The 5923-nt window shown below is 34.6% G+C and overlaps 1 pseudogene; it reads left to right on the forward strand.

Moving 5' to 3' along the window:
• Positions 1-490, forward strand: part of LOC145717307 (heterogeneous nuclear ribonucleoprotein A1-like 3) — a 1411-nt pseudogene extending 921 nt beyond the window's left edge.
• Positions 491-5923: the final 5433 nt, after the last annotated feature.

Here is a 5923-nt window from a genome sequence, read left to right on the forward strand (position 1 = left end):
AATTACAACAATCAATTCTCAAATTTTGGACCCATGAAAGGAGGAAATTTTGGAGGCAGAAGCTCTGGCCCCTATGGTGGTGGAGGCCAATACTTTGCCAAACCACGAAACCAAGGTGGCTGTGGTGGGTCCAGCAGCAGCAGTAGCTATGGCTGTGGCAGAAGGTTTTAATTACTGCCAGGAAACAAACCTTAGCAGAAGAGGAGAGCCAGAGAAGTGACAGGGAAGCTACAGGTTACAGCAGATTTGTGAACTCAGCCAAACACAGTGGTGGCAGGGCCTAGGTGCTACACAGAAGACATGTTTTAGACAATATTCATGTGTATGGGCAAAAAACTCGAGGACTGTATTTGTGACTAATTGTATAACAGGTTATTTTAGTTTGTGTTCTGTGGAAAGTGTAAAGCATTCCAACAAAGGGTTTTAATGCTTTTTTTTTTTTTGCACCCATGCTGTTGATTGCTAAATATAATAGTCTGATCATGACGCTGAATAAAAGTGTCTTTAAAAAAAAAAAAAAAGAACATTTCATGAGGATACTGTTTGCCGTATTTCTTAATGTGTATTTTATTGTTTGGTACATTTGTATTTTTATTTTAAAGATTTATTTATTTATTTGAGAGAGAGAGCTCACACGAGCAGGGGGAGGAGTAGAGGAAGAGAGAATCTCAAGTAGACTCCCTGCTGAGTGTGGAGCCCAATGTGGGGCTCAGTCTCACGACCTTGAGATCATAACCTGAGCTGATATTAAGCGTCAGACACTTAACCAACTGAGCCACCCAGGTACCCCTGTTTGATACATTTTTAAAAGGTAGAGAAAAAAACATGGAGAAAAATATTGACTTAATTTTTTGATATCCCAGTGTTGGTATATTTTACCTTTTTAAGTTTTCTGTACAGAACATATTTTATACAATTATCTTGGGGGCAATAATCAAATATGGTTGCCATATAATAGAATTGGAAAACAATCAATAATGGCTGCATCAAGTTACTTTCAAACATAAAAGATAAGTGCCTTTTCATTTCTATCCACCACCCAATGGCCTGTAAGCAAATGGTTATATAGGTTTTGGATACCCGACAAAAGTTCTCTCTTGATATTTATACCTTGCCGAAGATGATCATAAAGAATATTTCCCCACTTCAGTCCTTTTTATTGCACACAGCTATAGGGGATATCACATTGTTTTGCAGCTATCATAAAACTTGTTCATAGCTATTTTTCCTTTTATCTTTTAAAATGCTATCATGACATCTTTGCATAATGGCTGAACAAATTCATATCTGTACATACAGAAAACAATATTAAAGCAAATTTTATTTCATGATAGTGAATGATGATAGTTGCACAGTGTTGTGAATTTAACGGCTGATGGAGCAGTGAAAAGGTCCTTATATATCTAAAGATTAGTTATGAAGAGGGTCCCCAATGCTCTGAATGTACAAAACAGTGTTGGTAATATGACCTGCATATATAAGACACACGTGCTGGAGATGGAGCATGTTGAGAGCCAGCCTGCACTTTCTAATAATGAATGATGGGGCACCAAAAAGTAGTAGAAACTTATATGAAAAACTCCATAAAGTGATATAAATAAATATACTCAATATCAGATAATAATATTTATAAGCAACAAGTGTTTTCTTGCACAATATTATTCATATTATATTTTTCCTCTCTGCACTTAGCTGCCATGTAACATTAAAAAAAAAAAAAAGAAAAACATATCATGTGGTTCTTCTACTGAATGAAACAATTAGTGTACTTGATCTCCCCGAAAGCCTGTATTTTCTGAGTGATAACACACTTTATTCTGAAAGTGACATGTACCACTTACAATAAAATTAATATAGGTATTACCATGGCTTAAATTAATAATTAATTTAGTTTATAAAATAAGGTGATGGAAATGGCCAAACACAGGCTTTTGTATTTCATCCTGACAACAAATGTGAATTAACATTATAAATACTAGGTCAGAATATAATTTTCTACCAGCTTAAGATAAAGATGTCTGATGTCATATGTAGTTATACAGTTTGGTATTCTAAGAGCCAGTCAGTGTTCAGCATCATTATTGTGCATATAATCTGTGTAGCTTGTTCCAAGAATTTTTTAGAGAACATTTTCTGTGTTTTATCTAGATTATTTTAGTGGAGTAGGGGTCATGAGGAGGTTAGGGAGCAAAAGGAGAAAATACATAATAGAAAAAAAAAAAGAAATTTTTTCCTTTGTTTGTCAAACTAAAGCACCTTACCTAATTTATGTACCAAAAATAACAAGAATAATTAAAATGTCTTGATTTCAATCTCCCTTAGTCTGATAATGGTCTTTATAATACCTGAAGGTTAATAGTGTGACAGTGATGTACCAAGCCATGCAAACAATGTATCTTTATAATAGTGGACACTTTTCTTGTGAAATGGATTGGAAAAATATGATGGTATACTGAAATTATATTAAAATGAAGGTCCTTCAACCTGATGAATATCATGAGTGTTCCTTTCTTAAAAACACTGTCAAAATTAGAAGCATTTATCTTGAAACAACTCTCAATTATCTACATGTAGAATATCCACTTTGTGGATGATCTGACACAATTTTAAAATTTCACATAATTTCTTCCTATCAACCATCATTTTTCTGAAATAATTATCCAACACCTCAGTAATAAATAAAAAACTCAATAAAGCAAAGTACAATAGAGTATGGGGTAAGTGAGTATACATGCCTCATCCCAGATTCTATAATTGATTTCAAATCCCAGTGTAAAGCATTTTCATTATCCACTATTTTGTAATCTTTGCAATATTTCTCTGTATTCTTCTTAATGGTCAAATAATAAAATATGAAATGCACATTTTATCATAACTTGACACTTACATATGTGTTCATATATGCTTTTGACTAACATAAATCCTTCCAATAGGAACATATTTTAATATATCTGGATAGCAACTGATTAAAAGGAGAAATACCCTTTTAGATGTCCTATCTCTTCAGGGTCCTTTGTTTCAAAATAAACTATAAAAATTATGATCCATCTATTAAGTAGTTATTGTGTTCTTCTGTAAGCCAAACAGTAATCTAGGCACTAGAAATTTGTATACTTGTATACCAACCCAATAGAATACCTTCCCTTGATAAGTTTATTTTCCTTTTGAGAAAGACTGTACCCATATAAGCAAATGAACAAACAAATCAATAAAGAAAGGTTTAGATACTCATATGAATCATGAAGAAAATAGTACTTGGTATTGTATAGAGATTGATGGAAGAAATGATTTATCTATGGTAGTTAAAGAATAATCTTTTGAGAAGTAATGGTTGGAAGATCTGAAGGATTTAAAGAATGCAATAATTTATTAAAAAGTCCTATTGAAAATATTCCAAACAGAGAAACAGCAAGTGCAAAGACCCTGAAGAAGATTACAGGAAAAATATGTATATATACATTTCTGAATATATGATTGTATACTACTTTCCCTGCTTAAACTGGGAGATCTATTGATCTATCCTTGGAAATTAATATTTCTGTCCCTTCTAGGAGGTAGTAAGGCAATTGCATTTCTAATGGTTAATTCATTTCCACCAGGGAACTGTAAAGGAGCTTATATTGCTGTCATTTAAAATTCTTAAATCCAAAGTTCTCTTTAAATATGATTTTAATGGACCATAGATATCTTTAGAAGTATTCCCTTCTGATGTTTCTCAGACTGAATATACTACTCATCTAATATCTTCATGAATGACATCAATAACTTCTGAATGTGAAGGAAATTTTGGATGCCAAAATCTTTTAGCTTTTCTTCAAGGAAGTATTCCTATTAAAACTTGGGATAATCACAACTCTGAGTCTGTACTTGTAATCAGACTGGGACATGTGAGAAACTTCAGACTGTGAAAAGTATTTGAACTATGAACAGAACCCACTTGCATGTCTTCTGTCAAAGCCTATTTCTCTTTCCAGCTCCCATTATTTTCTCTCTTCATCTGTTTCCCTCTCTCCCTCATCCCCAAATACTTCTGTCCCATTTAATCATTGCTAAAATGTTAACAAACAACTATGATTTTAGGTGACGTAACTCACAAAGGTTAGTTGGACAGGTATTTACTGAGAAGGTTGCTTCCACTAAGGCTGATAGTAATGGTTCTACTACTAATTTCCATAGTAAGGTGGAAATTGCAAGTACCACCTAGCCATTTTGGGCTACTCATGACAGTAGAGACACAGACAAAAAAAAAAAAAAAAAAAAAGAGTTAATTTATTTGGAAGTTGCTAAAAGAATAAATCTTAAAAGTTCTCATCACAAGGAAACAATCATCTAACTATATGAGGTGATGGATGTTAACTAAACTTACTGTGGTAATTATTTTGCAATATACACATTTGTCCATTCAACATGCTATACACCTTAAACAATGTTGTATGCCAATTATATCTCAATAGAATGAAGAAAAAAAAGAAAAGAGTTGCTATATTGGATGAGGCAACTGAATGAAGATCTTTGGCTGTCACTTCATAATGGGGGTATGGGGAAAGGTATCCAGGACCCAGGCCATGCACAGAGGGAACCCTTGGTGCTTCTGTACTCAGTGGATAACTGTAAATGAGCAATGGCAGCAATCACAGCCCAACCAGGAAAAGACAACCACAGGCTCAGACTACTCAGGAATAAAGTCTAGATCATGGATGCCCCCATCCCCATAGGCACAGAACCCAGATTATTAGAACTTCCAGCATGGGATTTGGGGAATCTGAAATGGGTGATGGAGGTGAGAGATGATGAATGTCAGTGACAAACCTAGGATTAGCTGTAGCATGAAAACTATAGCTTGCTTTGCAAGCCCTGTTTAAGTCTTTTTAAGAGATTGTAAATGACCACTACATTTAAGGATTGAAATTGTCCTCGTTTTAGGGAAGAAATGAAGATATCTAGTCCTCATATGAGATTCAAATACTATAAAAGGATGCAAGCAGATTGGAGTGTACAGGAGGAGACACATCCTACCCAGATCTTGCATTATTTTATACCGCTTGGCCCTATCTATACTCTTGGGCCTCAGCTGCTTTTATTGATTTCCCAGCTGGAGCAGCCTTGGCAATGGGCCATGCCATTCTGAAGATAATAAATTCCTGGCCACTGCCTCCACTTTCCTGCTGCATAGAGGGAGGAGACCCATGTGCAGTGCTGACTGGCAGAGAGTATACCTACGCACTAGCCAAATTGGACCTGCAGACTCTGAAGCTGAATAACAAGGCTGAATTAGCTAATTTAAACTAGGTAATGCAAAATTTGTCCAAAGAGAAAAGAGGGACAAAGAATGGGGCTATAAAGAATAGCCAAAAAAATATAGAAAAAAAAGGTGAAGGACCTTCTTTGGAGGGAAATTTAATTAGTAGCTTTCAAACTTTTCTGACAATGACTGATAGTATTTATATCACAGTGTAGTATAAACATATAACATATTCATAAACATATAACATACTTACATCTAAAATTATATGTAAAATAGAGCTGCAAGTAACAAATGATATTTACTTTTTTTATTTTTTAAAGATTTTATTTATTTATTTGACATAGAGATAGAGAGAGAGCACAGCAGGGGGAGGGGCAGAGGGAGAAGCAGACTCCACTGAGCAGGGAGCCTGATGTGAGTCTCCATCCCAGGACCCTGGGATCATGACCCAAGCCCAAGGCAGCCGCTTAACTGACTGAGCCCCACAGGAGCCCCACAATATTTACTTTTACTACCTGTGATGTGCTCTTGTTATTTTTTTCTATTATATCTCATACTATTTATTTAAAATAAAATTGCTGATCTTTGTGATCCATATTTGTGTCATGATATAAATTTAATGTTTTGATCAGCATGAAGAAAATCTAAATGCATCACTCAAATGCCCAACATTATTTT

This window comes from Leptonychotes weddellii, chromosome 1 (genome assembly GCF_054177405.1).
Source record: "Leptonychotes weddellii isolate Sample4059 chromosome 1, ASM5417740v2, whole genome shotgun sequence".
NCBI lineage: Eukaryota > Metazoa > Chordata > Mammalia > Carnivora > Phocidae > Leptonychotes > Leptonychotes weddellii.